At 35.8% G+C, this 22,348-nt stretch overlaps 1 protein-coding gene across 3 annotated transcripts in view; it reads left to right on the top strand.

Moving 5' to 3' along the window:
- The window catches only part of Amph (amphiphysin), a 42,850-nt gene that overhangs the window by 8,965 nt on the left and 11,537 nt on the right, over positions 1 to 22,348 (top strand). The gene's annotated exons all lie outside the window — the stretch shown is intronic.

The following is a 22,348-nucleotide window of genomic DNA, read 5'->3' as shown; positions in this document are numbered from 1 at the left end:
TGTTTAATTTTAACTTATATTAAATACCGACTAAAAACTTCCGTTCATACTTTATACAGGCTTAGGATTGTCAGCAATTTTTATAAAATTTTCATTTAAAAAGTGTACATAATGCTAGTTTTCAAGTTGGCGGAACGTTGTCAGCCGCCGTACTCCTAAATACTCGTACGCTAAAAGAACCGCGGGCGGGAACGCGTACTCACGCGTCCAAGCTAAAACCTATTCCAGTAAATACGTCTCACCTCTAAGAAATTGACCAATTTAAATTTTTAGAGTATAAAATTGCTTACATGACATGAACATGAACCCGTAGGAAATAAATACGTTTTATGTCTGATGGTTTTGTCCGGTAGCATTTGACCTGTCAGGTCAGACCCTGGGTTACAGGTACAGGTGACGGTGTCCGGCGCACACCCACATTTCGCCAACCACGGGCTAAATACCAGCCTGCGGTGTTTCGCGTCCACGCACTTTCTTCTTACTTGTACTTTCTCTTAGCCACGTGATAACCCGCTTCCATGAGTAAATTGTGGAATTTGTTCATTGTTAGACTTTTTATGTAAAATTACTAAAAAAACGTAGTCTAATGAAGGTTGTTAATTTAGAAAATACGATCCCACCCCTGTGCTTATCGGCCATAAAGTGTGTAAAAGCTGTCGAGCATGTAACATTGCTGGATTAAAAGTGCTATCCAGTTCTTACTGCATAAATATGTTGCCCACTAGCCAATGTACAGTTGAACCAACTGAATCGTGACCCACTGTGGATCCTTTTCGTAGAAAAAGTCATAGTGACATTGCATTGCTTGACAAGGGAATTCATTATGACACTTACTGTGAGAACGTTCTACGGTGGGTCAGGAATCAAATGGTTCGACTGTACTTGCCGAATGAAAACTCGCTTAATGTATCTAATTAAAGCTTCAAAATCTAACGTTAGGAAAGGATCGGTTAGTCAACCAACTAAAGTTAATTTTAGGCACTAGAAATCTAAATAATTTCTTTATATTTCGTAGGGTGAAACAACATAAATTAGTGTCCTTTTCCTAACACGTAGATTCTCAATTTGATTTAAACGTGACTAATAGTTGTTTACTTGATATTCATTGACATGGTCTTTCCGCGTATGTGGGTGCACGTAATTCCCTTATTTGCATCACACCATAAGAAGATAATAAGTTAATTACGCATTATCTCATTTGGCTTAAACCTATTTCTGTTTACGAACATACGGAGTACGACGGATGAATATTGTATAACACTTGATTTTTCCATAGTCCAATAAACTGTTATGCACTTGTTCGGTTTACCTAATATAACTCACTCATGAAACGACTATGCAATAGCACCGCCTCTACTCGAAAATTACTTTTGTCATGTACTTATTTCATTTCAATATAAGTAAAAGTAAATTCATTGACTTTACGATTCGCTCTTTGAGTACTTTTACCGGCTAAGAATTCTCTAAATTGTTTTGATTCATTGTTTAATTTAATTTGCGTCTATAAATTGTTAATAACTCTCCTGCAATCACTGATTTCGTTCCTTTCTTTCAGGTATGTTGAACATCGCCAGGTTTTACATCTTCGACTTTTTGCACTATTGGTACGATTTTATACTTAATTACCTCTATTCCTTATTTTTGAAAAATATGTTACTCTTCCGGACCGTGATGTTTTTGACATACTTTATTTTTATATTATCTGATTACTTATATAACCTCTATTGTAGTTTCACAAAATTGTTTCTCTAATAGTCGTATGAAAACACATACTTATTTTTATATTGCTGAGAAGAATTACTATGACACCTCAATGACGTAGTGTAGTTTCACAAGATTGTCTTCTATAATAGTCGTAGAAATGAAAACACTTAATACATTCGAAATTGATGAATGAATTGAAATTTGAATGACTTGACTATCAAAGTATGTATCTAAGATACGCTTCCGATTCAATCATAATATTCACCGAACAGATTTTACTTTCACCAAGTACATAAGCGATGCATTTAATTTTACATATGTTTGGCTAACTATAATGAACTATCATGCATGTGCATATACGTGGCATAAATGTGAAATTATTTACCTTCAAACAACACTGGCTTTATTTGGCATCGATAACATATCTACCATATCGTTTGTCTGTTCTGGTCCAGTGTTTTCATTGTTTGTTACGTTCGCCTGATAATGTTCTACATTGTTCCTCTTTTTGTAATTGATATCGGTAATGGCAATTGCGACAGTTAACTGCATGTCCAACATTCCTAATGTTATCGATCTTACGATAGGCAATTACTAGTCCTGATTAGTTTGTATTTGCATGAAGAACAATCGAAATATATGTCGGTGGTTTCGAACAGTGGTCAAGGGAAAAATTGTTTCGAGAACACGTCATCGGTATTGATTTTTGTATCAAAGCTTGATTCCGCCAGGCACAGCCGCAACAGGTTACTGTTTTTGGAAAGGGTCCAAACTCATATTAGTCAACGTAGGTGAACGGCCCAACCCACACGCGAAATCCCTCGTCCTGCTACTAAAAATGGCTGCCTCATGCCGTTTCTATTATGGTCATTATTGCTAATACTTGCTCAGGATCAAGCTTTTCTTGTGTTAGTGTTACAGCGAATACGTGACTTGGAAGCAAGTCTCTTTCAAGGTTTTTGTTTTCTGGTTTGTGGCTTCTATGTGCCACTTCTCTTTACCGCGATTTACTATCTAAATAGTAGACATAGAAATTGACCCCGCTGGCTAAATAAATAATTGTCTTGTAGGGTTAGGTTTGTGCAAAATAACATGACTTGTTATTTTAGTAAATGCCTACAAGAATCTTAAATAATTTCACATGAATTGCAAAATAGAGTAAGCACGCATGTGACTTACTAATATGGCAATCACGACGACGGACGCACGTAAAAGGACAAATCAGCCATCGTTAGCCGAACCGTGCTAAATAAATGTTACAACATTTTCAAATATCTTGTTATATGAAGGAATATATGCAAGTGACAGGTTCTAATGTCTCAACCGCTCCGCTGTAAACAACTTATCATGCTTGACCTAAAAATGTGTTCAAACAAGATATTAAACAAAAAATCTTACCTATTGAGATTAACAGTCATGCAAAGTTAGATGTGGGAGTTGAAATGATCCAACTCCGGCAAGGTCACAGGAACAGAAAGAATTACTGCTCTTGTCTATTATTACGTTCGTCGCGCACCGGAAAATGTGCCGCCGAAGAAAATGTGTCACTGGACCGGTCTGCTTCACGCTGGCATGTTATTTGTGAAAATAAAAACCGCTGGCAGACTGTTGATGTTTATCGTACATTTCCGTATCCTATAACATTTTTATTGGGTAAAATAAATCTTTACTTGGCTGTGCTGAAATACAAACAGTTGCAAGAATTTTTATACTAACTAGTGGCTGTTACGTTGAAGATCCTTGCTTGTAACCTTGCACTGTTATCCTTTGATTTAAACAATCAGGTCGAGCAGTATTCATCTGTCATCCGGAAGTACGTAAGTGACGTATCTAGTTCGTCTAAAACTTACGTAAGGACCGGCGTAGACGCAACGCGACTTATATTCGTCACATGGCCTACCTATTTACCTATCTCCGGCGTGGTTGGCGAGGCGAAACGGGTTTAGATACGTGGGTGTAAGATTGGGAATCGCTCGGATGCGTGTTGAGTTAAGGTTTTTTGGATTGTAGTTGGATATGGACGCGAGCCAGGCCAGGCTGGGCGACTATTCCCGTCTGGCCGCTCTCTCCGAAACTCGCGAGTCTCTCTGGCATGTGTCATTCAATATTGGCGCCGGTATAGCTTTCGTAGAGCTTCGTCTCCCTCACCAGTTTCTGTCGGTTTTGGAAACACCGAGGATGGTCAGAAAAATTACCAAGTAATATGCTCTGAACAGGACAGTTTATAGTGACACATATAAAGTCATCTTATTGCTGCAATGTGATTTGAATAGGTAGATCATAACTTTCAAATATTTACTGTCATTGAGTAGGTACAAATGGAAAATTGACAACTCGAAATGATACGTCCAAGCAAATATAATACGTATAGAGCCGTAAGAAATAATGGCTTAATCGGCTTGGATTCATACTTCATTCAATTATTGCGTTAAATACGAGTTAATTTTGCTCCTGATTTATAATAGAAAAAAAAAAAACCATTCGAACTTAATTCATTCACAACGAAAACAAATTTGGTTCTAAATATTGTTCAGCACAATTACATTTTTGCAATAATCGCTTTGCGGTATGAATTTTGGACCGAATTCAAATTAGTCAGTTTATGTGGACGATTTTTCATTTGTAGGTACTGTTAATCCATGTTCGTCGTACTCGCCATTGGCACTCCTCTCCGACTAAAACAGGAAACCTGTTGGAAACCTAGCAAGTATTTTTTTTTATTCGACTGGATGGCAAACGAGCAAGAGGGTCGGTCCTGATGGTAAGAGATCACCACCGCCCATAAACATCTGCAACACTAGCGGTATTGCAGACGCGTTGCCAACCTAGAGGCCTAAGATGGGATACCTCACGTGCCAGTAATTTCACCGGCGGTTTTACTCTCCACGCCGACACAACAGTGCAAGCACTGCTGCTTCACGGCAAGATGGTGGTAGCAATCCGGGCGGACCTTGCACAAGGTCCTACCACCTGCAAGTAGCACAAGCCTGCAGATTCGATCGCATCTGTTTTAATTGTATTGTAATGTAGTTTACTCGTGGCGTCATCTACTGAATTTAGCGGCGTACTACCATATTGTTGAGCACTATTTCTGTTGTTATTATTATTCCTCGATGCAGATTCATTACTCATTATGTGCCGTTTGCTTATAGTTTTGGCATCGATACTTACCTGTGCGACATTTTGTCAAAGTCATACCATACATCAACGTTTCTTTGTGTCGTTTTGATTGATATTTATATCATACTCCATGATTCTGTGACATGTTTATTGAATCGTGTGTTGTTTGAAACGTCCGTTGTGACCTATTCGGTTAGTGTTCTATTAATTTAATTGGCTTAAGGGTTTAACGGCGTGTGCCCTGCATTGAGAGAATAAATGCTGAAATTACTGTCCACCGTGATGTCAGTCACTATACTAACTAATGGATGTAGTCTCATGTTTCATTAAACGGGGTAAATGTTCTAATTAACATTAACTGACAACAAGCACAGCCGGAACTAATTAATGTAGATACTTACATCATTTCGAATTAGTGAATTTTTGCGGTGATTCGTCGCTTAATTAATTGTTATCATAAAAGTTAAAATCTCATTAAAAGATTGAGCTTAAAAAGATTTCTATGTTCAACAAATTTTACTTGGTAACGAGATTCTTGTTTAATGACCTTGGAAGCCCATTAAAGGGCGCTCTCTCTTAAGATAAACAAGTTTATTGATATTCTATTGGAACTTGTGAGTACAGTTAACGACATTTGACGAGAATGATAATAAAAAAATACTCGTACCCTTGAATAAGAAAAGGCTCTCAATCGCAATAAAGTCACTGATAAGTTGACTTAGACCTCTAGGTTGGCAACGCATCTGCAATCCCCCTGGTGTTGCAAGTGTCTATGGGTGGTGCTGATCTCTTACCATCAGGAGACCCACTTGCTCGTTTGCCATCCAGTCGAATAAAAAAAAAAGTTGGTATGAATTAGGTACGGCTCGAAAGTATTCACAAGTAGGCCAAGCTTGTTAGGAAAAGATCAAAACTAAAAACTATTTACTTTAGGTTTATTTACAAATTTTTCTTTGCTAGCTGATGATATTGTACAAAATGATTGTACATTTCTATTACATGATCGAAGTAACTGGGCTCAGCCAGCATTGATTTGTACAATTTTAGATGTTCTTCTCTCGACTGTACCAAGAACCAGTCTAGGTAGGTGTACCACTGCCCATATCCAAAGTCGAGGCCTCCAAACGAGTTGTGGATATACCTTCTATGCAACTATTTCTATCTAAACGGAGAAAACATGAATTTTTATCTTTGTACAGCTTTTTACATGACTACACCGAGAAAAAGAAAGGGCAACGTAACAGATTTTTTCGTTTCTCAGCCACATGGAGTTTAACGTGCGTGATCTTAATATTAGTACGAGCTCTCCGTCCGTTATCTATAACATACAGTGTTGTCACATACAATTTTGGCAAAACGGTAGAGCAAGATACAAAATTACTAGAAATTGGTAGAATTCGAAGTGGAAAATAGGTAGATCTACCACTCAAGGTTTTTTTAATGATTAAAATTGCGCATAAAATGTTTTAAATTATTTATTCGTGATATTTGGTTTATACATATATTCTTATTAAATAATCTCAAATGTTCAGAGTTAGGATCTTCACTTGATTAACGCGTTGCGTTTTAATTGCTGAAATTACAAGATATGCTAAATTCGATAGTAAGTAAGTAGTAACATTTCATTACACGCGTGGAAAATTGTTTACAATCGGAATATTTTGAAAAATAGGTAAATTTGAGGCCAAGGGTGGTAGATAGGTAGAACGGAGGCGAAATCCTCTGATTTACCAAAAGCTTTGAAAACTTACACTTTCTATACTACTTGTTGCAAAAAAACCTGTGAACAAATTAAAACCTACTAGCAAATTTGCTATGATAGTTTCTGATTTGTCATACATAATAGTAGTATAGTAACATACTTATTTATAGCAATGTTGAATGTGGTCATTTGAGCGTATCATTTTCCAATTCTAATTAATGGCAGACCGAATTTATTTGATTCGTTTGTTTTCTCCATTCTTCATGCTTCATCTGATTCCAATGCTGCTCGATATTCTACTTTATTTATTTCGTGGAATCTTATTTGCATCTAATACTACTAGTTCGGATTTATTCTCATTGAATACTTTTTGTTGCTGATTTTATACTAATTATTGGAATTGGCAAAGCCAAAAACATCCGCACCATTTTGTCTTCAATCTTCAAGTACTCTATGCGATTTTTCTCTTCAAAAATTACAGACCACCCACTATTACAATGTAGAACGTAAAACAACGTCATAAATGCAGTTTTAGCCGGTTTACGATGCATCACACCTACTTTTCTAAAAAACAAGATAACATTTCTTTCAGAGCAGTGAGCTACTTTCGTAATGTTACACGAATAGACTAAACATAAAGCTAGGAGATTAAAAGTGATCATAATGTGCAATAATTGAATTGCTGTGAGACTTAGAGAAGCTTTTGAGACTAGATTTGACTTATAGCGGGTGATTGTGGCGTGATCTTTTGATAGTATCTAGATTAATCATCGGAGATCTTAGATCTAAACGAAGGTATACCTTTTTTATACTAGATGGCTTTGAGCCACGGATAAAATAAGCGACGGATAAATAGTTATATGGTATCGCCATCATCATTCGGGCTTCAAGTCAATGTGACTTGCAAATACAACGGAAATCCGTTGATTCAAATAAACACTAGTGATTATTATTAAATTTTATAAAACCATCTTTCTGTTAATATTTGCATTCGCGCGTCATTTCCTAACCAAACACGCTACTTGCTGATTACTATTATATTATTTTAACAGCTTATTATGTCACTTGAATGAACGATTTGATGGTTGAACGAAATCGAAAACAAGGTCGCCACGGCGCTCAGACATTTGGGCCATTGTAACCATTATCTTTCTTTCTCGTAGCCATCGGTCATATTCTGTTATTTATGTTTCACGGTTGAAGCAACAGTTTAATCTAATTGAAGGTAGTGATCTGCTCACCGCAATAAATTATAGGATTTTTAATAGACTTAGAACATGGTTGTTGAGATGGTTTATTATTGTTATTTAGTTGTAACGGAACATATTTTTGTCTACTTCCCCGTCACTGATTTGTTTGGTTTGTAATTTTCTTCTGGGCCAATATATTATACTGCATCTACTGAATTCTTATTTCTGAACAGCTTAAAGCGATCAAATAAAATGTGCTTCATCCCGACTATCCAAAAAGACATTAAATGGAATTTCAAGTTATTTCAGGTGCGTAATCTTTTTCTGTCTCCGTTAACAATTAATCATAAAAATAACAGATTCCAAGGCGTGAAAAAATGAAATGTTACATTTGAAGATAGTAATTAAGTGAGACAGATGTTGTCTTGATGATATTCACGTTCCCAAAAAGAAATGAGGTCAACCGCGAGAACTATCCGATTGTGAATTTATTTTGGGCTGAGACTCATCGTTATTAATACATGCGTAGTGTTAGAAACATGACCTTGATATTGGTAAATGTTAATTACGAGTGTTATGTACGAAATAAAAAAAGTTTAAGACGTGAAAGATTATAGCGTATAAATAACAACTGTCCCCGATTGCAATACAAACTCTCTGATCTGAAGTATGACTTAATCGGCCTTTTATCGGACAACTTACTGACATTGCAGGTTATCGGCGTAATCTTTCAACTTGTCCGTGTATGCATACGATTCGTTATCATTAACAACATCGTGTTTAACACTATCTGTATTAGACATTACTTCCTCTTTTTTTATAAAAAAAATACAATAAGTATACCTGTATATACCTGTGTTTTCTGTACTGCTTACTGTGTTGGTGTGCAATAAAGAGTTATTGTATTGTATTGTATGTTTAAGGTTTTTCTGATAGGTGAAATATCGTTAGATGGTACGAATATAATGTGGTCCACGTTCTGTCTGACACAATATTAGGATTCAGTTCATTTCATTCAGTAGAATTTCTCATCAGTCGTCTTCTAGTTTTATATGTCAAAAAACCCTAATACAAAAATTACGGAGTTGAAGTATTCTGCATAGTTAACAAAGTTCCTTTGAAGTCACGAGTTTCGTCACACTGCGTTGCCTCCATGACATTTAGTAGCTCAGCAAGGCAATGTCGGGATGCCCGGTGCTTTGTACATTCACCGCATTCCTAAGTCTTGCAGAAACTAAACGCCGCGATAAAGCCAAAGGGCTTTTGCATGCGTAAAAAATAACAATGAGAGTTTTTCTAAATAAATTAGTTAAATTAGAGGCGATATTTTTATGGATAACAAGGTTTCTGAAGATGTTAAAAACGCTGATTCTGTACGTTTGAGAATTATTAGTAAAATCTATTTTAAGTCTACTACTTACATAGAGGCCTTTAAAATTACAAAAAATAAGTTGAAATATTTAATGCACTTTTATATTTTGATCTAAAATGTTAATGAAAAATAACATCTGCATTATACGTATAGTTAGAATATAAGTTAGTTTATCACCAAATTCCAGGATCAGGTTTTTAATTTACTTTACATACAGTTTTCGGGCATTCAGGCTAAAACTCCACAACGTGTTTTTCCAAATATAACACCAAGCTTCGAATATTCTCCTCAAAAAACCCCATTTAGCAAATGTCATCGATATCGTTATACCCGTTTCCGAGATCCCCGAAATAAATAAATACATTCCCGCTTGAGGATATTAGATTACTAAGTCTTTTATGCAGCAGTGAGTTTTATTTTTTAATCTTCAAATTATTCAAAACAATATCTAGTTATAGGTCCAAGGAAACAATTCAAAGTAAATGTCGCAATCTGAATTCCGTCTTCAGTGAGTCTGCCAGGTAATCCGGAGAGTCATTGTAGACAACAGCTGTGGTAACATTAACAATACCATTAGTTATAATAAATTTTGTAATCACTCCGCTAATTCAGACTTAAGAATTTGAATTGTTGAACTGACGTAGCAAACATGAATTATTTGGAGTTTTAAAAGTTAAAAAGTTTATAAGCAAAAAGCATATATACATAAAAAATCTGATGTGCAAATCTTCAATGATTGATTACATAGGGATTTTTTGTCTCTAGATATTTATTTGAAAGCCCTTTTAGTGCTTTAAGCGAAAGTCAATTAACTAATAGAATTTCTATTTAACCGCGAGCCTTCACTTCCTAATCAGCATCACATTTCTCTATTTTCTTCGAAATACGTTCTATATGCTTAGAACTTGTTAGACTAGAGTCTTTCCCTTTCTGACGCACAATGTTTGTGCATCTGTCTCTATCGCCGGTCCACCTGCGCCGGCGTCGCCATCGACACACATTTCTCCGTCCATTGCTTTCTATTTTTGCTCGTCGCACTTGATTTTATCTCTACGTGTATTCTTACACAAATATACGCTAATTTCTTCAACTGTTTTTTTTCGTATTTGTGTAATGAAGTTTATTATGTTCTATTGTTTGCTAAGCTGTTTTCACTCAATTGTTTTTCTAGTCTACAGTTCCAGTGTCGTGCGAAAATTGAATAATGTTTTCGCTCTTTTAAATTTTTATTAGTCTTTATCGTCTGTTATAAAATTGAAATGAGTAGGTATTATACACGTAAACACGTAACGAGTTGATATTATTTCCGCGGCTTTTTTATTATAAACATGTGGGTGCTTAGCCTCGATCAATTTGAAAACGAAAGTGTTTTAAACTAATTAGTGTCCAATCAAACGTTTTAAACGTTAACTGGAGGTTAATACTTCCGGACTACAGTGATTGCTTCAAACTAGTTCATAAATTCTGTAACATTCGTATTATCATCGTCTACTTTATATTTGCCTGGAGCATCAACCTGCGAAGTACAATTGTATCTTAAGTTAAACCACAAAGAATTCAATGCATTAGAACATTTTTCACGTCACTATACTCACTCAGGGTCGCATTTGGCCATTTTATCGTTATCTTTTCAATTATAAAGCTAATTATATTGCGTTACTCGATGTGAGTATTGTCCGAAATTGTATAATACTGCTTCTTCGCTATTATGAAATATCGTGTGGCAAAGTGCTTCGCTTAGCATTCACTGGTAACCGATTCATCCATTGTTGTTGCATTTTTGTTGAAGAACTATTACACATCTTACTATTATCTTTAATACATTACAAACAGAACAATGTCGACGGTTAACAGAAAATAGGAACCAAAGCATTATAATGTTTGTAGAGTAGTTGGCGAACTAAATGTTTAACCATATGACAGTTCCTATATCAGAAAACAAAACAATAAGAATAATTGCCACTTGGACTTTTTAGTGACAATAATACTTAGGGTGGCGGTACAGGAATTTCTTGGTCAAAAGGAAAGAGTACAAAGCACTCTTATTTACACCAAAAGTGTCAACATCATCATCATCATATCAGCCATAGGATGTCCACTGTTGGACATAGACCTCCAGTTGCCTCGGTTGGAAGCGGCTTGCATCCACCATGAACCCGCGACTTCCGTACATCTCGTTGGTGGACGTCTTTCTCGATCCGACGTCTCCAGTCGAGAACCTTTCGGTCCCATCCCAAAGACCATCTGTTCTCCGTGCTGTATGGCCAAAAGTGTATCAACTCAAAATAATGCACTATTTTAATGCAGACTTCATTTAGGCGGTTTGTAGGGAGTCCTGATTAAAATTATGGGTGTTTTTGAGTTGATACACTCCTGATCTAGAAGTGCAAGTGGAGTGCGCTTTGCATCGGACAAACAACGTACTAATGACTTTTTATGTGTTTTTGTAAAACAACTATCAACATTACCGAGACCTCATAACAGCTCATAGCTATGTTAAAGATACATACTTACTCGTATCCTCTTCAAGTGGCGTAGTTACTTGATGCATCATCAATTGTTCGGAAATAAGATGTTATGTATTTAAAATTTTAAATAGAGTCAAGCTGACGAGTTCAAGAGTATTCTGTATATAGCGTCAACTACTATTTTTTTTTGAACAATAATACCTCTTCATGCCTTTTATTGAACGTCCGTTATTTCGAACTTAAGCCTTTCCTTTCTAGCCTTATTGACATCTTCCAGCCTCTTGTGTGCAATTGCCCGGTTACTGTACAATTGGACACTATTCAAGGCGACAATGCTCTGTAAATAGACTCCAAGCAAGTCTAGGTATCTTTTGATCTTTATGCATGCAATAAAGTCTGTTGCGAACGCATTAGATCATCTCATCTTGCTCGCCATTTTAGGGTATTAGATGATTAACTCTATATAAACTGGTTCTGAATTCAATCAATCGTGGCATATGGATTCGGATGACAATGCAAATACAGTCAACTACTATTACGCTCTCCTTTAACCTGCTAAAGGCTATATGTCGATGTTATGTGAATTAGAGAAGCCATACACTACATCAATTACTTCTACACTTCACTTTACAATTTCAATTACTAAAGTATTCAATTCAACGTATCAATTGTTGCACTTTTATGCGCGTTTGTGAAGCATCAAATGATATGGCTGTAAATACATTATCGATGCATTCATAAAACGGTAGTAGCCTGCACTTCTACGGATGCTTGTGGCAAGGGTAAATACCCAGTTCAGCAACACAAATATCAAAACTATATTAATATCTATTGGATTAGACGTAATACAAGTTTATTAATGGTTTTTTTTTTTCAATTCTAGCCGCAGCTATCTTCGCGTGATCATCTGATTGTTAATTTAGGAAATTATTTTTTAATTTCCTTAATTTTGCTGAATTGCCACGGAAATCCCCGAAATCTACATCGTGGTTTTTATTAAGGTTGCATGAAGAAATCTAGAATTAACGGTTGAAATATTCCGTTGGAATATCGAATAAAAATTAGTCTATGTTTATTTCAGAGTTTCCTTCCTTCAAACCGAATTTCATCCAAATCCGTCTAACCATTTTGGCGTAAAAGTACACTGGCACTTAATCTCATTTGTGAGTACAAACTAAAGCGCAATTTGTTTTCTAACCTTCGATTTACGGCTTAACGATTTAAGCCTAATAATCACATTGACCTGGTAAAAGTTACCCCCATTTGTTTTCTTCAATATTTTTCAAACTACGTAAAACGTTGCAAACATTTAAGCCGGTTCAGACTGTTTGCTAGATCATCAACCAAACAGCTGAAGGCAGACTAACAATCGTACCTCGTAAAAATATCGCAGATACACGTGCTTTTTAATTAACCATATTGTAATTCATTCAACTATCCTTTAAAACTATGCAAAACATTGCAAATATTTAAGACGATTGAGACTGTTTGTTGGCTTATTAATGCAGACAAAGTATAGTACCTTACCTACCTAACGAAGATACACGTGCTTTAAGTAAACACATTGTAATTAGCGGCTCCGTCGTAGTGCTCCAAGGTTGTCTACGTCAGCCGTAGTACACAAACTGAACAGGTGAGAGGCGCGGACTCCGCATACTGGGTCAGGCAGAAACCTAAATGGCAATGGACTCTGAAGACGTGGGAACAGATTTAAAATAACAGATCGTTCAGCTTTTCAAAACTTAGATCCATCATAAACCTGGTCGCATGGCTTGTTATTCGGGTAATCAATACGTGCTTGAAATATTTTAGGCGAGGTGAGATCTTTAAGTCTTGGTAAGGGCAATGTGTCAGTTTTTTCCGGGAGAAAGTTAACTTCACGTTTCCTACAATAAAGCCATGCCTGCCTGGACTTGGATTTTAAAGAATAAACACTGACGTAGCAGCCGAAATACGATACTTGTGCTGTGTCTTAATTGCTTTTACTAAATAAAAGGCCATCTACTGTATAAAAGTTTTCCAATATGTATTGGAGTGGATTCCTCAGCTAATTTGGACCCGGCGCTTAACTCGGAACGCTGCCAAATCAGTCTTTTCATTAGAGCGTAGGTATAATTTGGGAACGATATTTTAAATCTTTTCTGTTTTTTTTTATGTGTTAATTATACACTTACTGAGAGGACATTTGGTCTTGGGTCAGCCAGTCCGTTTGTCTAGCTAATTTAGGTGCTTAGATGTCAATTGACGGGTCTTAGTAGTTCATTTCCTCTTACAAGAGTTTCAACTCTATCGTCCACGTAATGGCTTCACCGTTCTCATTAGTTCGCTCGCTAGGGCATTAAACACCGGTCTAAACAGTCATTCATCACAATACTCCTAAACACGTTTATTCCACTTGCAAACACTTCTGAAGACCTTCACAGAGATTGATGTATGTAGGTATTGTTAGTTAACAATGCATGCACAGGCACACATTGACATGACAACGTCATTCTGTGCGTGGTTGCTTCAAGTGTACCTATAGGTTGCACTCTTGTCCCAAGTAAGAACTTTCTAGAAACAAATGGTATATTAATTAAGTATTTAATTTAATGGACTGTAGTAAAAAGCTAGTATGCTTAGGCTCTTACATCCGTTACCATCCGTAGCAAACATGCCACGCACGAATCACTTTCGAATGAAAATCCTGATCTGATCTATCTCTAAAGTGACTATCTTTTTGATTTTTGTTGAACTAGTTAAAAAAAAAGTTTTAATTAGCTCAATATAACAATAACTGGCATCTGTCTTCGATCCATTTTCATCCACAATGTCTATAGTTAATGTATACTCTACAACGATCTCGCAATTCACTGCGGTTAGCACTTGTGCTCGTATTCTGGATCTAGAAATACATATCTGTTTTGAAATGCAACCTAGCGCCGGTCACGATTACTGTTTCATATTTATTTATGATTGGTTATTGTTTAAAGAAACGTGGTAGTTATAAATTTTAGTTGTAGTTACACTTCTTATTACTTTATTAGAAATGTTCACGAATATTTTGGAGACTCTAGAATAGTCTTTGCTTAATCAATATATCCTCTTATATTTGGTTTTTGTTAATACATATATGGATATTGTATATTGTTAAATGAAATGTTAAGTTAGGGCTACCGACTGCTATTTACCTGAAGTCAATTATGAAAAACATATTCTCAGATTCCAGCATAACCTATCCATTTCTGCATAGTTTTATTACCTGACAGTCAAGCGTCTTGAAGACATCAATTATGTCGTCGCTTCGAGCATATACGTATACCGTATACATACCTCTAGTTGTAACTTAACCTTGTTTATGTTACTAAGATGTTTGCTGCAAATCTTGTAGCATAATACTGGAAGCATTCAATATTTTGTCTGTGTAGAATTTGGCTGCTGAAATCCTAAAGACAAAAAACCGGGCATGTGCGAGTCGGACTCGCGCACCGAGGGTTCCGTGCACATTTATAGGTATGTAAACGGGAATCGTGTCTTGAAGATATTTCTCGATGTTTCTGAGTGATTTAAAACATCCAGTGTATGCAGAGCCCTACTCTTAAGCAAAATGTACGCAGTGTGGGGTCAGATTAAATTGGTCATTAATGTTTACAGACAGACATAAAAAATCAAGATTTTGAGAATTTTCTAGTTGGTTGTGTTATAATAGCTACCTTCATAACAAATTTCAAGTTTCTAGAACAACAAGAAGTGGTTTTCAGTGCACTGCTATTCAAGGGACCGCAGATTTGAATATTCGATATCAATTTTCGCTTGATACGTCCACGCGTTCCTGAGAAAAAGGGTCGTGACAGACGGACGGACGGACAACAAAGTGATCCTATAAGGGTTCCGTTTTTCCTTTCGAGGTACGGAACCCTAATGATCATATATCCACAATGTCATTTAAATCAGTTCATTTGTTTACGCGTGATTGAATTGCGAAGAAAAATTCACACAATATTGGTATACGAAACAGAATAATAATTATTACCGTAGTAGAATAATGAAGTTCAAATAACATTTACAAACTAAAAATTAAGTACTTCTTATGCTATGAAATGATTTAGCGTCAGTTTTAGATTTAGGATTGTGTGTTTCACACTATATTGGTCGGTTTAATCCCTCCGTCCTCAGATTTTTAGTCGCATCGGATTTTACAATATTTGTTTATAACCGTAATTATTAAAAACAAGTTTTCTTGGAGGTCTCGTGTTATTGTTATGTTAACGCCAACTACGTCATTTATATCTGTTTTTTTACACATTTTCGGCTGTTTGATAAAACTAACTTGTACTCGCGGCTTCGCTCAAGTTAACCGTTAGATCAGGCATGTACATTCAAATTCCGGGACTTCTCAAAAAAAATCGATCGGAATTCCCTGCAAATATATCGTGGCCTTCATTTACGTTCTAAAACGAAAATCCGTGCATAATTTCAAGTAGCCTTTTTTTCATTATTTTCTCAATTTCATCCAAATTCGTCAAACTGTTTTAGCTTGAACAACACTCACACACATTCACATTTATATTATTAGTACGGCTGGTTTGTATCGTGTCATGTTAATTTAAAAAAAAATACTCTGCTGATTGTTTATTTATTAGTTTTTGATATCATTCACTACATTCTACAACATCTACCAAAGCGTTGACTTTGTCAAGCGGACTACAAACTACAACAAACGTGAATTCTATTGCCTCTTTGTCGCAAAATATTTGGCATAGGCAACAAAGGTATGTTATCGTGGATTACCGATTTAGATTAAACGTCATTAAAGGCGTTAAGCTGAAAGAAATTCTTGGCAACAGCTGTGGCACTATTTATATCTCAATGTACGTATCAAAATGTATTGTAGTATTGTTTAGACCGGTCTGAGTGGAGAGCCTTGGGGGAGGCCTATGTCCAGCAGTGGACGTCTTTCGGCTGACATGATAATGATGATTGTATTAATGTAGTAGGTGCAAATTTTCCGTCGGTTCTATTGTTTGCACCAAGATCCGGACGTTTTATTACAAGATACGCTGCATCTGCACTTAACGTCGTTATTGTCTATATTATATACAAGTTATTAAAGTTATTTAAGTGACTTACGTTGTTCAGTGCGTAGTAAACCTTCCGAAATAGAAGTTTTTCGAATTGGTTGAAATGATACAAAAATCCGTGTTATTGAACCTTTTTACGAAATTTCACGACAAACTACTAAAAAATGCGACCTACAGAAACAGAAGAGAACATACATACATATTGCCCAAGCTGAAATGAAGTCTTTTCGTTCACGCTTCGTGCTCGCTCGCTTTATAATCTGCCTTAATAAATCTTCAAAATCTTCAGCCAAGGTGTGTCCAGTCCAAGCACTCTAGAATGCAACTGTTGCATATTCAATCACTTCACGTTCACAGTTAGAGCTGCGACTGTGTTGATAGTTGAATAGCATTAAGAACTTGTATTTTGTTGATGACCGGTTAAAGTGCTGAAGTAGTGATAACCAGTTCTATGTTAACTTCTTTTACAACAGTTGTATGTAATAGTTATACTCGTCCCGTATTAGAAAACACAATTTAACGTCTCGTCAAATGCATCGTAAACACCGTAATTGGCGTTTGGAATTGTTGCATAATTTAAAGCTGTAGCTTAGCTGCAATAAGATTCAGGAACAGTTTTCAAGTTTCACTGTTTTATGTACATTATGTATAGTTGATTGTTGTAAACAGCATTACTTAAAATATGTTATTTGTATAAACATTGGGCTTAATCTGATTCGCCTGCATTTATAATTGTATATGTTGATACACATGCTAAAACACCAGATACACTCAGCGGCACTAAGTTTGACCCACCCTTCGTACAAAATTACCGATTCTGCATACATTTGAGGGCCAAATTTTTTGCCGCTCAGTATATATTGCTATCACCCATTTCATTTACATATCAGTTTTTCGAAACTAAAATGTAATTCTTAAATACTTACTTATCTACGTTTAAGCAACAACAACAATTTGTACATAATTAGCACAATATACGTAAATTAGTCTCATGAAGACGATCTGACAGTAAATCAGCGAAAAATAATTTTGCAACGTATTCCACAACTTCATCATCTACTTAATTACTTACTTATGATTTTGCCGAAAGCCACGATTAATTACAATACAATGATATAAAAATATTTTCAATTGTCATGCTCGAAATGCATTCTAACTCGCATGTCCACAACCTAACCTCTTGTAAGGTTCATGTTGAACCGTTACCTACGTTGCGTGTGACTGGGCATACCATGTTATAGTACGCAATCAATTTTATATATGTCCGAGAAACCCAGTTGAGCAGTCATTTAGTGGATTAATAATATTTTATTTATGATGTTTCGTTCGTAAACCATTGCCAAGAGTACCTCAGGAATGCTAGTCTGTGTTTAGAAGGCGGAACGTTTTATAGGCAAGCCTATTATTAAGTTTCCGACTTTTCAAAATAACTGAACATATCGCTCAATTACAAATCATGATTGTGTTGAAAATAAAGAAAACGCTCATAATTCCATATCGAGTTGGTGGCGTAAAATGAACTTTTTCGTTCGTATTCAACCCTGAGAGTTAAATAAACGATATATATATGTTTAGGTTAGAGAACCTGACTACAAAGCTTGAGGTCCCGGGTTCGATTCCCGTGTCGGGGCAGATATTTGTATGAAAAATACGAATTGGTGTTTAATATGTATTTAAGTATGTATCTATATTATCCGTTGCTTAGTACCCATAACACAAGCTTTGCTAAGCTTTACTTTTAAATGAATTGTCCCGTGATATTTATTTATTTATTTATATGTCTTTACTCTGTACATAACCTGCCGTACGCAACCTTGTCACCTCTAACGTAATACGCAACCTGGTGGGAATCGAGTTGTTAAAGCGCCACGCGACTGATAATAGTAGCCTATCATCTTTTGGGTCTTTTAACACTTCGCTATGCAAAATTGCTAATTGATCTATTACAGAATCTTGCAACGACAGGTCAATAGCCGTGAAATCTTAATGTTTACCGTTTATTGCTATTACACAGTCTAGAAATTGTCTAATATTTAGCAATGCAATCAAAATTACCTGTCTTGTATATTCAGTGATATATCTGAACTTCCTTTTCAAGACTACCGCGGCGTGTCCTGTATGGTAATAACAAGAAAACTCCTGGTCAGGGCTGATGAATAAAAACAATCTTTAACTGATGCATATAGAACTGAAATTAGCGGTAGTAAAATTTTAATTGAGGTTTGAACAGAAACAATGGATGTAACTGGAGACCTCGGTCAAAGACAATCGAAAACGAAAGGAAGCACCGACGGACGTGATATCATGAAGCTTGTTGAGCCTTCCGAAGATTGTTCTCGCGTCATAATTAGTGATAGAAGAAAAAAAGAAAACCTGTAAAAGTCACAAAATTAAAGGTGGGAGAATAAACGAGGGAGAGCTAAAGGGAAGAAGTAAATTGACAAAGACAGAAAGGTTGAAGTTACCAAACTGTGATTAGTAAGATTAGGAAGACGTTGAACTTGATGCACTATTTGTAAGATAAACCATGATTATGAGGTGTTCGATAAGTGGCCGCGACCAACGCCAAAAAGCCATAAATGAGATAGATATAAAATACCAGACTCTTACATCATTTGTCGCCCACGTGGAACAAAACTTTTGGTTCTTTGTCGTGCATTTCAAAAGTTTTTAGTAGGTACTTTGTTTCTTTCTTTTTCAAATTATTAAGCTTCTTCCAATTTTCGGATCCATAGTTATGTTTTGCATATCACAGCGCCCGTTGCTGATGTATATTGTTGAAATATAAATTATATTATTTGCCTGTTACTTCATGATTCACGCATCCTTACATTCTATAAATAAATTAAGATATTAATAAATACTTTATCATCAACAATCGTTAGTCACAATTTAACTTGGATGCCTGCGATTTTGCGGTTTTCCTAACCCAATTCACAATTCCCCCTGTCTCTTAATTTGCAACATAACCGCAGTTTACTTATGTACAGTTACGTTCACTACTATTATTGGTATTTCATTATTGATAGTTTTTATAGCAACAGTCGTGATTGTTATATATTTTAGGGGAAAAACGTGTTTTGTGTCGGGTTAGTCATTTTCATCAACAGTAGGTAAAACTTTCTTCGGCATTCTTCGGTCAACTGTTCTCATGATGAATTATTATTTCATTAAACTGTTTCAAGATCACCTATGACTCAGTTTGCTTAGTCAAACAAGCGTTTAGGTTTCAGCTCCATACACCTGTCATCCGATTCTCATTTGTGGTGTACAATAGATGCGCATGCGACGGTCAATGACACAAGGGCTCATTAGTATGCACGACTGATCATAGTCTGTTATGGTATCCAATATTTTATAACCACTGTAAATTGTGTATGTTGATGTAACTTGCGTTCATGTGATTGAACTTGGAGTTGAAACCAGTTGGGAGTTAATCAAAAATTATAGAAATATTTTAGACGACATCTTGAAAAAAATAAATATTGCAGAAGACTATGTTGTTGAACGCGATGAAATTGTAAATCAGCAAAATTACCTAAAAATATTTACGAAATGTTTCCTTTACCTCTAAAGAAAAGTCCTGGCTCGATCACGCATTCACTGACTGACTCATCAACTCCCGGCTCAAACCGCTGGACTTAAAATGTGAAATTTTTACTTAGGGGTCATATATTCATATGATACATTATTTATAATGTAAAGTGACAGATAGGATAGAATTTCCCTATGTTCCCATAGAATATTGACCTAGGCCACTGTTATCTCTACAAGAACGAAGCCGCAAGAAAAAGCCATTTAGAAAATAAAATACGTAAACGAAACACGTTTTCATTTAATTTTATTCGTCGGTGTATCCTTATTATTCTGCTTATTTAATCTTACGATGGCCACGCCTTGGCATTGGCAATCGTGTAATTATAAATACAAATTGCCGTTTTATACGTTTTCCATGAGAAACGTGCTTTATGCCGTGTTCATTCATTATGGTTTATGATTTATGTCCGATGTATTGACTTTCACGAGACACATTTAAGCAGGTAGGTATATAATCATGCGTGTAATTGATTTGTTGCTGTTGAAGTGCTTAAACTTTTTAGATGTAATACTTGCAGTGTACGTAGATGAGATTGTAGCTACTAGATACTTCCAATCTTTTCGTGAAATGTAACGTTTAATAGTTAAAGTCTCACAACTTCCCCAAAAAGAGAGGCACTATAAGAAGAAGAATCTGACGTCCGCGCGTCCGTCTACCTCCTACTAATATTATAATTGTGAAACTTTGGATCTTTGGATTTTCGTTACTCTATCATAACACATCAAAACAGCTCATTTCCTAGGTTAACCCGTAGATTTATTTTATCCCAGAAAAGAGTTTTAACGGGATAGCGATTAATGAATTCTCCGAAGCAACAGCTAGTTAAACGTAGACTCATTCATTTCATAAGATCTGCTCTCTGCGCGGTTGCTATATTTTGCGTCACGCCAAAACAACCAGAGGCAATACACAAAATCGCGTGCGGCATAATATTTCATAATCCACCCACTGAAAAGTGAGAGTCGAATACATTAAAACCTACTCATATCTTTAAAATTCCAATATATTTTTGTCACACATTAAAAAAGTTACTTGACCCGCTTTTTAACCCATGAGGAAGGAGTAAAGGAAGCGTGTGTCAACTATTCATAAAGTTGTTTTACATTATGAAACACGTTTTCCCGTTTCAATGAAATCAAAGATCCACTTGAATTTATCAGCCACTGTCAAAATAGACGTAAACATCCATTTTTGTCGCGTGTTTTTAAAGCTCATAGTCAAAATACCACCAACGGGACTTATCACACTAACCTAACACATACGAGTAATATTTACCTCGACGTTTCGGCACCATTGCAGTGGCCGTGGTCACGAGTAGAGTGTTTTTAAGGCTGTTGAAATGTTTGATGAATATGCTCATGAGAAAACATCAACAAGTCTTTAATTTAGATGAAAATGTACGAAAATGTTTCAACTAAGGAAAAAATTATATGTATTACGATTTGGAAAACAGACAATTGTATCCAAAGTCCAAAAACAAATTCATCCTATTTGTCATAGTTTCATATTTTCTCCTGTCAATATACACAACGTATACTCTAGTCTAGATAGATAGGTATAGATACTCGCGACCGGTTCTTAACTTCGACGCAAGCGCATCGTATTTAATTCTATCACCGACTCTTGATCATTGTGTACAAACGCAAACCCCTGCATTTAGGACCATAGCCATTAGGGAGGATAAATGCCAAGCATCGGTACTAAAAAAGGCCTAGCTTGTGAATGAATAATTCTCAAGGTTTAAAAGGCAAATGCATATTGGAATCATCAGAAACACCGTACTTTTGACTATTTTATAAACAAAAACAAGGGGATGCCGACGCAACAATATTGTACCCGTTGATGACAAACATGTTTATTATCATTACCACAAACCGTTTTCTGTAAACTATGTTTAAGTAGTATCTTTGTTCGTCAATTTTAGAGAAATAAAACTCGTTGCACAAACAAGCGAACAATTGTATAGAGTAGGTACACATCTGAAATAAGCACTCGCACATAATTAGATAACTTTCAATGTGTTTCATTGACCCATTAACATGGAGATAACATTTAATTAGTGCATCTAATTATACAAGTAATTAATGCAGATGTACGTTTTTTATTAGGATTTTTCCCGCATGACTCATATACG

Source organism: Choristoneura fumiferana, chromosome 4, assembly GCF_025370935.1.
Source record: "Choristoneura fumiferana chromosome 4, NRCan_CFum_1, whole genome shotgun sequence".
NCBI classification, from domain to species: Eukaryota; Metazoa; Arthropoda; class Insecta; order Lepidoptera; family Tortricidae; genus Choristoneura; species Choristoneura fumiferana.
The sequence above is the reverse complement of the archived record's forward strand: the minus strand, read 5'-3'. Positions and strand labels throughout refer to the sequence as shown.